Here is an 18,028-nt window from a genome sequence, read left to right as displayed (position 1 = left end):
GTCTGTTCCCCTTCCCCCAATTCCCCAGCACTGTTCCCATCCCCCCAATTCCCCAATAAAAATAAAAAAAAAATCTTTAAAAAAAAAAAAAAAGAAAGCTCAGGCCATGTGTCAAGGCCACATCCTTAACCCATTGAGCTACTGTCAGTCTTTGAGTTTTCCACTTAAGGCCTTTGTTGGGGGCTAAAAAAAAGTTAATACTTTTCTTCCCACATTCTAAGTTCTACTTGGGCTAATAATCAAATTAACACAGAGAGATTAATAGGTGAAAATCAAATTTTTAATACATGCACATGGAGAATTCACATAGGCATGAAAATTCCAAAGACAGTAAGGCAACACTGGGCATATAAGACACCTTGGGGCAAAAGAGAGAAGTAGGGAAGGAGCAGAAGATTTCAGAATTGAGAATGGGCAATTTACAGGTACTTAAGCAAGAGCAGGGGGCACACATGGCAGGCAAATTCTTGCTGGGCAGCTTAGAAACAATGGGATACAATGGGTATCTAGCTACCAGGTGCCTGCCTGATGCTCTCTTATTTACCATACTTAATTCAAATTAGGCTAAGGCAGTATTCTAAGGTTTTTTTTTTCCTGAAGCAGGTTTCTCTGAATCTCTTGGGCAGTAAAGGAAAGGAGGATAAAAGGTTCTCTCTGAGTCTTGTTTCTTAATAAACAGCTTGAGATCCATACCTGAAAGAGTAGCTTCAGGGTGGCAAAATTTTGCTTCCCTTTACCCGATATATCAAGGAACAAGGCCACACAATCTCTGCTGTGCTCCATCCAAAATCCAGAACCACATAATCCATGTGGCTTGTTTTACAACACTATATTCTATAGCACATTGGTTTTGCAACAATATATAAATAAAACAAATGTATATATGCTTTTATAAAAGAAGACTTTTATTAAGGTGTTTCATAAACCTGACAAGAAAAGGTATATATTCTTCTTAGCAGACACTGAAAAATATTTAGTAGAATGCATCAACTTCTTTCCTTCCTTCCTTCTTTCCATCCTTCCTTCCTTCCTTCCTTCCTTCCTTCCTTCCTTCCTTCCTTCCTTCCTCCCTTCCTTCCTTCCTTCCTTCCTGAATGCATTCTTTAGTTTTCCTAGAGCAGTTTTCAATTCACAGAAATATTTAAAAGAAATATAAACATTTGCCATATACTACCTGATCCATATATGACATCATCAGCATTCCCACCAGAGGGGTGGGTACTTATGCTAAAATCGATAGAGCTACGCTGACACCATTATCATCAAAAGTTCATAGTTTACATTAGAGGTAACTCTTGGTGTTGTATATTCTATGGATTTAGACAAATGTATATTGCCATGTTTCCACCATTTTATTATCATGTAAAATAGTCTCACCACCCTAAAAATCCTCTGTGCTGTGCGTTTTCATCCCCGTTTCCCATGCCTGCATCCACTGATATTTTTATTGTCTCCATAGTTTTGCCTTATCCAGAATGTCATATGATTAGAATCATACAGTATGTAGCTTTTTCAGATTGGCTCTTTCACTTGTAACATGCATTTAAGTTGGTGCTGTCCGTGTTTCAGATTTTTGCATTCTAATATATATGTCGTGGTATCTCATTGGGTTTTAATTTGCACTTCCTTGATGACATACAATGTGAAACATTTTTCATATGCTTACTTGCCACCTGTATGTCTTCTTTGGTGCGATGTCCATTAAGGTCTTTGGCCCATTTTTTAATCCGGTTGCTGTTTTCTTATTCTTGAGTTTTAAGAATTCTTTGTATATTTTGGATAACATTTCTTTACCAGATGTGTATTTTGCAAATATTTCCTTGCTGTCTGTGGCTTGTTTTCTCATTCTTTTAACAACTTTCATGGCACAGTATTTTTAATTTTAATAATTTTCAATTTATCCATTATTTCTTTCATAAATCATGCCTTTCATGTTGTATCTAATAGGTCATCTCCATAACCAAGGTCATCTAAGTTTTCTCCTATGTTATCTTCCAGGACATCAATCATTTCAAATATACATATACACACATATACTCACACATATTGAAACAGAAAGCTAAAATCTCTTAACAAGCTACACGTAAGAAGAATAATGTGCTCCTGAAGTATAAAACACTACTGTTCCTCCAAAAGAAAACTGCATCATCAATAACAAAATACAAAACATTTCCAAAAACAATTGCCGCAGGACACCAGTCAAAGGCTAATAAGTGATACTCGAAAATTTGAGAATACTTAACTGATTTCAATGGGTAATAATTTTTAACGCAAAATGTTAAAAAATTTATGAGAGATAATTGTCACGTCCAGCGTGGCAAGGGCAAACGGGTTTCTCTTGAGGGGCGGCATAGATTGAATAAAGAAATAGAGACAAAAGTAAAGTTTAAGAGCAAGACCAAGGGACTCGGTCAGAGAGAAACTGAGCCCCAAATCGGATCAGCGCATGGCTTTTAATTGAGAATTTTCAAAGAAGTAAAACTGTTGTCAATCAAATTAGCATCCGTTTGGGGTCTGGGCCTCAAAGCCTTTTTCCTTTAACATATCCCATTATGTTCCAGCAAATGCTATGCCTTCACATATCCGCCGCATAGCCCCAGGACACCTGGTTACTGTGTCCTCCCAGAGGAGATTAACTGTTTAGCATTCCAACAGGTCCCAGTCGCACCTTGAGACACTCCCCAGAGGGAGTCTTATCGGCCTCCGGTCATACCGGGGCTTTTCTCTCTTAACTAACGGGAAAAGAGGCTAAATGCGGGGGGGGGTCATGTTAATAGAAATCGGCTTCAGGCAACAGATAATATTGGTAGATTTTGTTATATAATGTTTAATAAATTTAAATATTCCACACTAACCCCCATTCTTCTGAAACAATGACAAACTGGAAAATATTTATAAAACTCAAAAAATATTTGATGTTCTACAAAACAATAAAAGAAATATTGAGACAGAAAAAGTATAAGCAGGACAAATGCAGATAAGTTACATAAGCAGAAATAGATATAATTAATAAATAATTTTAAGCACTACCCCCAGAAGTTATTGAAAACTCTCAAAATTGCACAGAAATGAAATTCACTTACTAATTGTATGGTGTTTTAAGATAATAACTTGTTATGGTTTTGTATGGTTAATTCTCATATATTACTTTTGAGAAAATATTGATTTGACCCCTAATAACTGTGTAACATATGAAATCATTGAAGGTTTCTAACTTTTGATCAGGTTTTTGTAATTTTATGAACCAATTTTTGGTAAAACTTTAGATATCATCAAAGATTTCACAGTAATTTTTATAACAGCTTTATTTGCAATACAGACAAAATTTTAAAATTGAAATAACCGAAAAGAAAGTGTGGCTTAACTAAATGTGATGCAGCTATTCAAAAGAATAATATATAGCCACTGAAATCATGTAAGTTTTACTTTAATCAGACAGAGACAAATGTTTAAAATACAACAGCATATGAGTAAAGCAATAGAGCTTTATATATATATATATATATATATATATATATATATATAAAGTTGATATATATATATATATCAACTAATATGGTTGATATAAAGCTATAGGATCAACCTTTATATCAACCATTATTAGTTGCGGACCTTTATAATTGTGGACTAAATATGCATTTTTAATTTCTTTGCAATTTTATATTTCAAATGATAAAACTGAAGAAGTATTGCATTTTTTAAAAGATTTTATTGGGGAATTAGAAGAGGGGGACAGTGTTGGGGAATTGGGGAAGGGGACCAGCCAAGTTGTTGTTCTTCAACCTTCATCGTGGAGGGCACCAGTCGCCATCTGGCTTCCCTTCGGCAGCTCATGGTGCTCTAAGCTCAAGGTGCTGAGTTCAGTCTTAGTTGAGTGTGGGTGTAGCACTTGTTGTTACACCAGCTGAGCCATCCTGCCACCTGTTGGCAGCTCAGTGACAGCTCAGCTTAGGTACAGCGTTACTGGCCCACGTAGGAATTGAACCAGTGGCCCTGTTGCTCAGAGCTCGCGCTCTTAAGCCAACTCTTAACCAACTGAGCCACTTGGCCGGCCCAAGAAGTATTGCATTTTTAATAAGGAAAAGTATAAGTTTTCAATATCTAAAAAAATTACAATTTTTGTAAAAGGGAAAGAAATTAACAACCACAGATATTTCTAGAGTCGGATATTTTTATGATAATCAAACCAATTTGAATAATTTAATAGCTTCTTTACATTATAATAAACAAATATTTTAAAATTATTGACATGTTTTTTTGATTAAGCATGCAATTATTTCTCAATAATTTCTCAAATAAATAAAGAAATAGCGGTCAAGGTCATAACCTAGCAGAAAATCAAACAAATATCATCCCCAATGCAATTTGTTTCAAATGATGCTTTTAAAATTAGAGAGTATTTTAAAGTGTATTTCAAAGTTTTCTTATAAACAAGGAAATGGAGGCCAAAAGCAATGCCTATTCTGTGATTTCGTTGTATATTTTGATGTGCTTGAAGTAAAGCTTTCTTCTGTTTAGTTGATCAAAGCTGTTTTGGGTTTCTTATTAAGGTGGCAGAGATTCACCTCTGGAAGCCTGAGGAAACACTCAGCAGGATCTATCTTTTTGGTGTGATTAAAAATCATTTTCTCTTCCTGTAAAAGTTTGCTCTTTATTTGACAGAAGGAATGAATCCCCTGGTGAGGTGAGTTTCAGCAGAAATAATAAAACATACATCTTGAGAATGGAAGGCATCAAAGTGAGGAATGCAAAATTAAAGATTTATTCATTGTCTATATTATCAAAAATAATCTTTGAAGTAGATGATAGAGATTTGCAAAAGTGTACTGGAATATGAAACATTTAGCTTTGTCTTCCCTTTAAAGAAGCATTTATGGGTCTCATAATGTTAAGTTTAAAACACCTGATTGCATTCTCACTCCTAAATTATTTAGTTCATAATTATAATTTTTTTTAAAGATTTTATTGGAGAATTGGGGGAGGGAAACAGCGTTGGGGAATCAGGAAAGGGGAACAGACAAGTTGCTGTCCTTTTGTTCTTCAGTCTAGTTGTGGAGGACGTCGCTTCACTGGCCCATGTAGGTATTATCATTGTGCTCTTCCCGGGAGAGGCAGTTGCTTGCCCGCCATGGAACGGCTGCTTACAGCCACTCACACCAGCTGCTGGCCAGCCCTACTGCAGCCTACGCCCTCACCAGCGACTCACGGCAGCCCAGCTCCAGGTTGAGCTGTTGTTCACCATCTTATCTGTAGAGAGTGCAGCATCACTGGCCCTCACGTGGGATCTGAACAGGGACCCTGCTGCTCAGAGCTGGCGTCCCAAGCCAACTCTTAACCTACGTGCACTCGGCCGGCCCTATAATTTTTCTTTTCAAATAGTATTGAGATAGAAAACATTGTAGGTAGCCAGGGAAATAGCCAAGGTTGAGGGAATTAGGGTGGAAACCATAACAGAACCAGAGGAAGTAATTTAATAACTGACAGATATGTTTAAGTCACAAGACATGCCAAAGTGACAAGCTCAGGTTGGGGAGGACAAAAGTTTTTTTCAAGCCTATAACAAAAAAAAAGTCAGAAGTTAGGGTTCAGTCTTCAAAGGAGGATTAAGACAGGCTAGTTAGCATAGGAGGAGGCAGTTAGGAATTCCCAGGTTAACTGCATGTCTTCAAAGCATAGGTCTGCCTTAAGATAACATACCCCAGTCAGAGCAGAAACACCAATTCTAACAGCTGGGTTAATCCTAGAGTAATGGCACCCCAGCCCAATTATTTTCTGGGACAAATGGTCTATTACAAAAGCCCCCTCCAGGCTAAACATATCTGATAACAGTACCAATAGGCACCAGCCAGCTCTTCTCCCCAGGTATACAAGAAAAAGTATAAAAGAAAAAGTCTTTCCTTTAGCTAGTGGGCATCTCAGTTTTGGGTGCCCCCTCTCACTTTGAGAGCTGTAACTCTTTCTGCTTTAATAAACGATCCTTTGTAGCAAACCTTACCTCTCTGGTCCATGTCTCCATTCTTCGGTTCCACAAGACCATGATTCCGGTGCACACACACAATCACAAATATCACAAATCCTACATCAGTTATTTCCTTCTATCTTACGTTCTGTCACAAAGATATTAATAATAATTACAGATTGAATAGTTTATTTGTATTTCCTGGCCCTCTGCTTGCACCATTTCTTTGAAGATCAGAAAGATCCTGCTTCTACAACTTTTCATTCTCTGTTAGCTATTGAGAATTCTGGTTAGTTACAAGTCTGTGTTAAGCTTCTATTGGTAATTAATGATATACTGTGTCCACTAAAAATTATTCAAAATTATTTTGTAACTAGAAACTTAAAGCACTTTAGCTGTTGTCTTAGTTCAGGCTGCTATTATTCACACTGATTTTATTTGAAAGTAAAATAGTGTAGCTATAGGTAGATTTTAAATATTTATATAAAAAGTTGTAATTAAAAAATAATTTGATGCTGTTAAAGGGGTTGGTGGACAGCTAATGAAGGAAGTATGAAAAAACAAACTGCTGAATCAAATATTCTGGTTAGAATCACAACTTCACCACTTACTGTCTATGTGGCCTGAAAATATTTGTTAACACACTATACCCTGGCTTTATCACCTGTAACATGGGGATAATAGTAATGATCACATGGTAGATTTGTTGGGAGTATAAAATAAGACATCTGTGACTGTTAATTTTATGCGTCTTCCTGACTGGGGTAAAGGATGCCCAGATAGCTGGTAAATCAGTATCTCTGGTTGTGTCTATGAGGTGTTTCCAGAAAAGAAGAGCATTTAAATTGGTGGACTCAGTAAAGATCATCTTCAACAATGTAAGTGGATATCATCCAACATGTTGAGAGCTTGAATAGAACAGAAAAGCAGAAGGGTGAATTTGCTTTTTTGTTTGAGCTGGGGCTTCCATTTCCTCCTGCCCTCAAATATCAGAACTCCTAGTCCTTGAGCCTTTGGACTAAGATTGGTATTTACATCATCCAGCCCCCAACTCTAGGGCTTTTAGACTTGGACTTACATCGCCGACTCCCCTGGTTCATGTGCCTTTGTGGACTCAGACTGAATCACACCACTGTCTTTCCTCATTCTCCAGCTTGCAAATGTCAGATCATGGGACTTCTCTGACTCCATAATCGGGTGAGCCAGTTTCCTATAATAAATGTCTATCTATCTATCATCTATCTATCTATCATCTATCTACTTTCCTATAGTTTCTCGGGAGAACCTTGACTAACACAACATTCATATAAAGGTGCTAAAAATAAACTCATAGAATCAATGCTCCATAAATATTATTTATAAGGATAAAATATAAATTATTTAAAATCTAATTTCAAATTTTGTATTTACATTAGATTAGCCAAGGGACTTAGGGACAGAAGAACAACAAATTTAATACATTTTTAAATAAAATACTTCAGTATAGCCAATGCAAAATTAATATTCAATCAAATTATTTTAAATAAACTGAAATAATAAAAGAAATATAGTTAAGGAACATTAACATTTGGAGTATACTATATCATATTTAACAGAAATGAAAAAGAATTGCTTTGAGATTTTAAACATATATTCAAGACTATATTGTTATAGATTCTCAACCATAAATGAACTCCAGAGCTTAAAGAAAAGAAGATTTCAAGAATGTTTAAAATAGATATTTAAAATGAAAAAAGATTTTTTATTGAATAGGATGAATGCATTTATATTGCGCCAGTCATTTCAAGTTCAAATACTTTCCAAATCATAAAGGCTTAGATAGAAAATGTATTAAACATTTTCTGGAGTGGTTTGATGTGCTATGTATTATGAAGTAAATACAAGAAGATCTCACAAATTTATTGTTGTTTATTTTGTTTGGTTTTTATTGTCTTTTAATTATTTCTTTACCTTAGGTAGGCAGGAAAATTACTTTTCATTAGTGAATAAAATGCCCCTTACAGTTGGATAAAAAAGACAAATCCTGCAGTCACCAGTTTACAAAAGGAGAAATAACTGAAGATTGGCTGTCTGGGGGGCAAGGTAGCTCAATAAAATATATCATTGCATTGAGTTTTTCTTAATAGTTGGCTTGAAATACCTGAACCCACTGTCGGGTCTCAACCCAAGCAATCTCCGCAGATATAATTCCTCTTTCTAGATTCAGAAAGATATGCTTTAGAAAGCTTTTAACTGTAAAGAATCAAACTGAACAGAATAATCAATCCGTCACTAATTCACATTAATAGTGAACATCTTCTATTACTATTCAAATGTAGTTATTGGTCTAATAAACCTATATTAATTTTCTCCACTTTTCAATATGCCTAATTGTGGGTTTGTGTAATGATAATTCACTTTTGCAATAATACTGTTTCTTTCTGACTTTAAAAAACAACTCTTGATTTTTGCATGTGTAAAGCCATGTTTTTGTTTCAGTTAACTGAATGACTGACATGAGTGTATAAAATCTAGTTATGCTGGACTCTTCATCTGAGCCCTACTATGGGAAAAATTCTATTAAATAGTACTGGCATATTGCTATCCATACACCTTCTTTTTCTATGTTCAAACCACTCCTTATTTGGTAGACCTAACTGGAATGAAAGAATATGAGTTGAATATTTCATGCTGTGCTGGTATGTATAATTCATGATCAAATTCTTCAAAAAGAAATAGATAAGAAGTACTGAAAGTTATAAATGAAATATTTTTATACTTAACAGAGGAATTGCATAAAGATATTTTAAGTCTTACTGCACTGACACCATGAAGAATTATGAAAAATAACAAACCACTAAGGAAGAATCAAAGAGAGACAGAGTGGGAAACAAAAAAGAGAAAGAAGTAAACCCCCCAAATAGATAATAGTCCATTTAAATTGCAGAAAGAGTTTTCTCACAAGTAGTATATGAAAATGTTAGCAAAAGAGAAAATTTTGGTACAAGATAAAGTCTGTTATTCACTGCTTCCTTTTCTCTTGTGAGCACAAAATTAATGATCAAGTTTTTAAAAGAGGAAATTTTAAAATACCTTTTAAAAATACAGAATTAAGGATAACTAGGGTCAGTTAATTCACTGATTTATTTGTTTATTCATTTATGAATTCCACATTTCTTTATTGGGTGACCATCATTTACCTAAATTTCTGGTAGTTGTTAAGGGTATAGGGTTTATAGGTAGAGTGACCATGTAATTTATCATTCAAACTAGTTCACTTTGAGTATGAAAGGAGATACTGATTCATAGGAAGTTGAAGAATCAATTGAAAAAGGAGTTTGTCCCTGGAAAAGCAAGGTATATAAACACCCTATTTATAAGACTTGTTGTTTGTCCCTAGGATTTCAAGATATATCATTGTATGCTGCAAAATAAACATTAAACTATAATGTGATGTGAACGCTGTTTTAATATGAGCAGCTCTGGTATAGTAGAAGTGTGTATAGGAATGGAACTAACCAAGTTGTCATAAATAATTTTTTGGAGGAAGTAACATTAAGCTGAGGAAAGGGTAATAGTCATTAAATTACGGCTGCATAATAATTAAATATCAGACTTAGAAAAAACACTAAAAATAAATCTAAAACCTCCCTTCCCAATAAATCAACCAGAATAAGAACAGATTATACAACACTTGAATAAAAATAATTTTGCTTGTCTGTGTGCCCAAAGTCATGTAGTAGGTAGAAAGAAATACCTAGTCTGAACCCACGTTTGACTGTTATGAAAAACTGTTAAAGGACCATAAAAATTCTGTTACCCTGATAGAGTAATCTGACTTGGATTAATACCAGGAGGCACAAGATAAGGTTTTCTATTATAAATATAACAGACAGTGGCTCTGCACCACCTTTTTCTGAAGTAGAAACTCTGTTATCTGAAAACAATTTTAAGGCATTTGAGATTTCTCCTGGGTTACCCTGCATTTTCAGTTCCAGTCAGGCCATTGAAGTAGGACACAAGGGTTTTGCTCTCTTGTTATACACCAGAAGGATGTTTAGAAACTCCTAAAAGAGGAGAAAATTCACATAATACAGAAATAGTGTCTTGTGAATATTAAAAGCTATAGGTTATTGTGAAGAGTCACAAGATAACATTTTAATATCTTTTACCAAGTAAGATAAAAAATTATATATACACAAGGGTGGACAATTAAGTTAGCGAACTCATCCTAAAAAAAGTGCTACATACCTCATTGCTGTCACCTCACTACAGCCACCTTTGAAGCACTCCCCTTGGGAAGCTATGCATCGATGCCAGCACCTAGTCCATCCTTCAAAGCAATTTTGGAACTCTTTTTCTGAAATGGACATCAGAGCTGTCATCGTATTACCCTTGATGTCCTGAATGTCAACAAAATGTCTCCTATTCAATATTTCCTTTCTCTTCGGATAAAGAAAGACATCACAGGGGCCAGATCAGGTGAGTAGGGAGGATGTTCCAATACAGTTATTTATTTGCTGGCTAAAAACCCTCTCACAGACAGTGCCGTGTGAGCTGGTGCATTGTCATGATGCAAGAGCCATGAATTGTTGGTAAAAACTTCAGGTCGTCTAACTTTTCAAACAGCCTTTTCGGCACTTCCAAATAGTCAACTTGGTTAATTGTTTGTCCAGTTGGTACAAGCTCATAATGAATAATCCCTCTGATATCAAAAAAGGTTAGCAGCAATGTTGCAACAAGTTCATGAACTTAATTGTCAGACCTCATATATACATCTATACACATGTGTACACATATATACACATGTACATATATATATCCCTCTAATGTTTTAAAGAAATAGTTCTTGCATAAATAGTCTCAAAATATTCTAAATATATGTTTCAATACACATAACTTTTCTCTCCATATTTTTATCTGATAGTATTTTATATAACTTAATAGGTGGTTATATAAGTAAAAAATAAATTTAACGTTGAGGGTGGGTACTGGATATTTCCTGAGAAATCTGTTCTTGTTGTACAAAAGAAAAGTTTAAGATGCTTCATACAAGTGGGGGAAAAAAGTAGTCATTATCCATGAAGCCTAGATTCCATATCCATATATATATATACATTTGTTTATTGCTTCTTAATATGCTCATCCAATGACTATTTTCTAAATTTAGTAAGTAAATGTATGTTAAGTTTAACTAAAGACCAGTTCAATAGCCACAACCTTCAGATTATACAGTCCTTGATCTAAATGGCTTCCATTTCCAATACATTTCAGCTCTCCATCCACATGGCAAACTTTTAACCCTGATATTATAGGAAACTGTTCCACTTCCAAGATGATCCTCATAGCATTCTCTTCCCTTCACATTTCTTGGCTTTCATAGTTCCTAATTTTACATGATCAATGAAAACCTCTTATTTCACTCAGTCCAACAATTCTCTTCTGTTGCTCTAAAAAGCCTTGATTTCACGATTGCTAATCAACATCCCCTGCACCTTTCCCTAAAACTCCCCTCTCTTCTTTTTCATTGCAGTATTTGTAAAGCAACCATGGAGAACCCTGCTTCAGCTGCCACTCTACTTGGTATTTTTCACTTCTATGGAGTTGATATCCTATGTGATAGTATTCAAATCTCACAAAATAATCTTAAAATGTTTGTCAACTATTTTTTGTTTCTTTAGTGGCTGTTTCTGTTCTTCTCTTCTTCCCTAAATTCCTCACACTTTATTTTTTTCCTGGTCGGAAGATGATCTTAGTTTACGCTGTATTTAATGGAATATGGCACTATAGGCTTATGCCCTCCTGTCTCTCCTTTTTGGCATTTCACTGAGAAGAGAGTTATTGAGGGAATACAACTCATTTGAAAACTTGAAGTTTCTGCTTATGATTGTGCTTATACAAGCAGGCTTTTCAGTTGATTCTCTATAGGCTGTGTTTCCCTCCATGTTATTCTTAAGTACTGACCTTTGGCTTCACTCGTTAATCTCTGAAATATCTGATCCCAGAACTCTATTGCATTCTTATTCTCCCTCACCTGTGGAGATGGCTATGGTGCTGTGGTTGGAGATACCATTTCCTCATTGGGACTTAAAAGAAAACAGACCCTGTCATTGGATAGTGCTATATATTTTTTTTAAAGTCTTTTTTTTTTAAGATTTTATTGGGGAATTGGGGAAGGAGAAGAGACAAGTTGCTGTCTTTTTGTTCTTCAGTCTAGTTGTGGAGGATGTTGCTTCACTGGCCCATGTTGGTATCATCATTGCGCTCTTCCCGGGTGAGGCAGATGGGTCGCCATCCTCTGGACGGTCGCTCACGGTGGCTCTTGGCTGCTCACGCTGGCTGCCGGCCACACACGGTAGCCCATGGCAGCCCACTGCAGCAGGGGCTGCAGCCTACACCATCACCGGTGACCCACGGCAGCCCAGCTCCAGGTCGAGCTGCTGTTCACCATCTTAGCTGTAGAGGGCAGTGTGGCTGGCCCCCATGTGGGATCTGAACCTGAGCCCTGCTGCTCAGAGCTGGCGTCCCAAGCCAGCTCTCCTAACCAACACGCCAGTTAGCCAGTCCAGCTATGATTTTTTAAATGTAATCATTATTGGACATTTTCTAAACACTGGTGGTTCATGGATTAATCACTCCCATGTCTACTGATATACTCTCAATAAACATTGTGGGTACTGCATTTAGTTGTTTATCATTTTAAGCTAATGGGATATGTTCTGGTTATGAAATTTCATGTATTATCGCACAAAGCAAATGTAAATATCTTTGAATTTAGAGTACCTTTCAATTGTTTAATGTAGAAGTTTATTCATTCAATAAATACTTATAGAAAGGGGAAGTATGTAAGAAAAAAACCACAGGCTTCAGAGTTATAAAGATCTGGGTTTGATTTTCATCTCCCCTACTTAGTAGGTGTTTGACTTAGATAGGGCTTATATAGTCTCCTTGAGCTTCCGTTTTCACACTTGAAAAATGAAAGCAATGATCATTATCTCATAAGACTATAAGGCATAAGAATACATGCTTAGAATACATTGCATAATGTCTAAAACACGGTAGATGTTGAATAGCTTTTCTTATTATTTATGTGAAATTCATCTAAAAAGATATCTAGAGGAAAATATATGCGAACAATAGCACTAAGGTCAGGAGGGGGAGAATAAAAGTACAGAGTTATAAGATTTTTATACTATATCAAAATGCTATAATATCATTTCATTGTAGTCTTTGCTAAGTTGAAAATGTGTCATGTAAACCCTAAAATAAATAATTAAATCAGTAAATAAGCTAACAAATGAGAAAAAAATAAATCATAAATAATATTCACTTCATTTAAAAGAAAGCACAAAAAAGATGAAAGAGGTGATGGGCAAATATAAAGGAAGTAGAAATGTGGTATAGATTGAAGCACAACTATATCAATATTCACATTAAAAGTAAATTATACTCCAACTAAAAGCAAAGATTGATACATTGGATGTTAATAAGCATGAAACAACTGAAGTTGTCCACAAGAAACCCATATTAGATATAAAAGACACCAATAGCTTACACTAAAAATGATTGAAAATATATGCCATGTTAATGCTAATAAAGAGAATGAAGAGTGGGTATATTAATATCAGGAAATGTGGATTTCAGAAAGAGAAAAAAATATTTCTAGGGATAAAGAGACACTTGTGATACAAATGATTAAAGATGCAGTTCAGAGAGGGCTGCCAAACCACAGCAAAACAAAACAAAGCAAGCCGAACTAAACCAAAACCAATATACCTAACAAAGCTAGCCAAACTAAAAAGTCATAAAAGAACCAAAAAATATAACATAGGCAAATCTGGAATTATCATCAGAGAGCTCAACACTTTCTCTCAAAATTCATAGTCCAGGGCCGGCTGAGTGACTCAGCTGGTTAAGAGCTCGCTTGGGAGCGCCAGCTCTGAGCAGCAGGGTTGCAGTTCAGATCCCACATTGAGGGCCAGTGATGCTCGCCCTCTACAGCTAAGATGCTGAACAACAGCTTGACCTGGAGCTGGGCTGTTGTGAGTCGCCAGCGATGGCGTAGGCTGCAGCGGGGCTGCAGCGGGGCTACAGTGGGCTGCCGCGAGCTATATGAGTGGCTGGCAGCCAACATGAGTGGTCGGCAGCTGTTGTGAGCTGCTGGGAGCCACTGTGAGCAGCTGACCAATGACCGGCGACTGATTGCCTCACCTGGGAAGAGCACAATGATCATATCAACATGGGCCAGTGAAGCAACGTCCTCCACCACTAGATTGAAGAACAAAAACAGCAATTTGTCTACCTGTCTGTTCCCCTTCCCTGATTCCCCAATGCCGTTCCCCTCCCCCCAATTCCCCAATAAAATCTTAAAAAAAAAAAAAGACCCAGGGGAAAAATGAGGCCAACATTAATCTCAGTACCAAAACTAGTACAGAAAATACATGGCAAGAAAACTATGGAACAAAATCCCTCATAAACAAAGATGTAAAAATTCTTAACCAAATTTTAGCATATTGATCCAAAAATATAAAAGGAATAATATGCCATCACTAATTAGTGTTTATTGCATGAATGCACAATTATCTTTTTTTAACATTCCAGAACTTTCTATGTGATTATATGAATCTGTGTTAAGCTGGCACCACAGTTTGATTTCTTCCTCTGTCAAGGGAAAACCCACTCCTTTCAGAGATTTTGTTTCCTAATAAATGCATCCTAAAATATGTCTCAACTTCTGGTTTAAAAGAACAAAAACTATGGTAATTAATGTTCATCATCAATTTGTCTCCTACACAATCATTAATATTTGATGTTAATAAGTATCAGGAAGATTATGTAACTTGTCATAGCCACACATATAGTAAGCTCTGATATTCAAAAGTGGATATTTGATGCCAATATCTAACCTCTCCTTAGGCTTACAGGGGCCTGATGAAAGTCTGACTCTGTCACAGTACATTATTGGTATAAGGATAGTGAATGTATGGTGGAAAAATACACATAAATAAAAGTAAAAAAGAGATGCATGATAAAAATGGCACTGAATAATGTTATTAACTCACTGATTAAATTAACTTAAGAGGATGCTTCAACAATATTCTATTTAAGCAACATCTGCTTAATTTCAAAGTAAAAATATTATTCTGTCACTTTCATATCATTATTATAAGTGTGGCAATTTATAATTCCCCTGATTATTTACTTTGTGACAAATGTAGAAACAATTGTGTTCCCCTGAGTTAAATAACATCACTAGCTTTATCTGCCTCTTAATCAAGAAATGCTGAACAGCCTCTAAAAATTGTAAATTTGTTTGCTATGTTCAATATTGTTTTTATTTCTTAATGACAGTTAAAGTCATCTAAAATTATACATAAGTTTACTATTAAGATTTTTCTTTCCAGAAATTAGGATCGTCAAGTATCTATATTGGAATATAGGCAGGTGGTCAATGAATGCTTTGTTGATTTCTAAACCATGCATTTATAATATTTTAGTATTTAGTCTTTTTTCAACAAAGGGTAGCTAGGTATGAAATTATTCACTCTATTTTTAAGGCATTTTTATATAAATGGCTTTCTAATTTTTGCAATTTCGATTTTAATTGTGATCAATGATTATCTTCATTTTTTTGTTTACTAATATAATTTTAAAGGTTTTTTGCAAAAACTTCAAAAACAAGGTAATAGCTTTCCAGAAAGTCAATTCCTGGTGCTTGAGACACTCATATAAAAAAGCAACAGACTAAATGTAATATACCATAAACAAAACGACTGATAATTATTTACCAAATAGGACTCAATTGGCAGGATAAATCAATTTAAAGTTAAAAAAATATTTTTGCCTCTTTGATTTTCATGCTTAGTTACCATGTTTTTGTTTTATAGCCTCTTGGGCAGTGGTTGTTTCCTAAGCTAGTCTAAAATTATAGGCAAATTATAGGCAAACTACCTCCACAATACCATAATGGCTGCTAGATATTATGGATTCCAAGTATGCAGTAAAACTAAGTTAAGTTTTTTGGGTTTCTTTTCAAGGTAGCTTTTACAGGAAAAATAAAAAGATTTCTGGAAGGCCGTAGGATTAATTTCCCAAAGTTAGATTACCTAGCACCATACACATCTTAAGGACATTCACAACAATGAAATTAAGATGGTTTCTTTCATTATTTTCAGTAGTACATTATAGCGCTTAGTTAGAGATATACAAATTTTAATCAACATTCATTTTCAGACACAAATTTTCATATTTTCCCTTAAAGTCTCTCAAAGCAAAATCACCTCCAAATTGTTCTGTAGTCTTTGTTGCATTGTGGGGCAATTTCAAGCTCTTTCATGAGAAAAAGTATTGATTTTATCTGTTGGCAATTCTGCAACTTACTTTTGTGTACATATAGTTATTTCTTCTAAATATATAGGATAATTTGACATATAATTCATATTAACTTTTTCTCTACAGATCTACTTTCAAAAGTATGTATTTCTTTGTGTAAAGAAAATCATAGAATTTGTAATTTAGTCTCTTGTCAGAACCTTCACTATTGGATTAGGTGAATTTCAAGACATGTCAAAGTCTCCTAGGAAATTATTTCATTGGGAGACTAGCTATTTCTTATTCCACATACTTTAAATTACCTCCAATGTTTATTATATCATATGAATGCTTTCACTTAAACTTTGTTATTATTGAAATTTTGGTTCAACAATTATCAAGGATTATAATATGAAATAATTCCTTAAGTACATTTTTATTTTAAAAACTGTCTAATTAAAATGATACAGATCTTACTTAAAAATATTTTCATTATAAATTTGTCTCAGGTTTTAATGGCAATATAAATGAATGTCTCTACAAACAATTCTCTCCCTGAATGCTTCTCATGCTATATTACTCAATGCCTCTCATCTTTGCTTTGTCTGCCAGTAGGTCTAAATTTGTTGCTAAATTTAAGTAATTAATATGTTCTAGGTGATAGAAGCTTTTTTTTTTATCCCATTAGATATATGTAGGAGATAAATCATGGATAAACTAAAATAATTCACACATGAAAAAAAGATTACAGACTTAAGTAGATAAATGGTACAAGCCACAATATAATACATTCTGTTTATATGATTTATGGCATTTGAAGGAAAATTAGTATTTTGTAAAGGTATTGATTATGAAAAGGTTATCCATTTTATTTTTCTCTCCTCTCTCTTAGACAATGATCAAGTACTATTCTTTTGTTACCTAAAACACCGTATTTTAAAATGTGTTTATATTAGTCCACTGCCAATTGTCCTAAAGCAAAAACATTGGAAAAATAGGCCTACTCTTTATTCTTCTCAAAACTGTTTAAACGGCAGATCTGTATTTTGTACACAAAGTATTTAGATACTTTGTTTGCAAAGATGTTTATTAAATGTTGGTTTAATTTTAGTTACTAGTTAAAATATCTTAAATAAAGTAAAAGTTTATAGTCAATTTTGAAAAAGTAAAGAATATATAAAAATCATTGTGAATTACCAAAAATGCTTCTGGCAATACTGTTTCATTCTGATGTTTTGATCTTTATTTAAATAATCTTTTAAACATAATAAACTTAATGGTAACAGCAAAAAACATTATTATTCTTGTTTAGACTTAGTTCAAAAGAGAAAAGAGATAGAAAATAAGTAGTGTTTCTTTAGCTGTTTTTTCAGTTTTAGATATGTCTTTATATATAAACCATACAAACTCATTTCTCTATTGTTTACTAAGTACAAGCCCGCATATGTTATAAAAGTAATAGGAGGCAGGCTTCAAATGAGAATACAAACAAATGGTACTATTTATATAGTGTACAAGCCTATGCTAGTAGATAGATTGAAATATATACACAATATATAGTGGAAACCGTGAATTATGTAATACATACAGATATTCAAATCCCAGTTCTGCCATTTTCTGGCTTTCCTGCTTCATCCTTGTTACAGCTCTTCTCTAAGCTTAGTTTCCTCATCTCTAAGTGGAAGGATATTACTCTGTTTTGTAGTGTTGTGATATCATGAGATGATGTGTGCACTGTGACACTTCCATATTGTACATGATTTATAAGTGCTATATTTA

The sequence above is a fragment of the Hipposideros armiger genome, unplaced genomic scaffold (genome assembly GCF_001890085.2).
Source record: "Hipposideros armiger isolate ML-2016 unplaced genomic scaffold, ASM189008v1 scaffold_947, whole genome shotgun sequence".
NCBI lineage: Eukaryota > Metazoa > Chordata > Mammalia > Chiroptera > Hipposideridae > Hipposideros > Hipposideros armiger.
Note: the sequence above shows the minus strand (reverse complement) of the source record.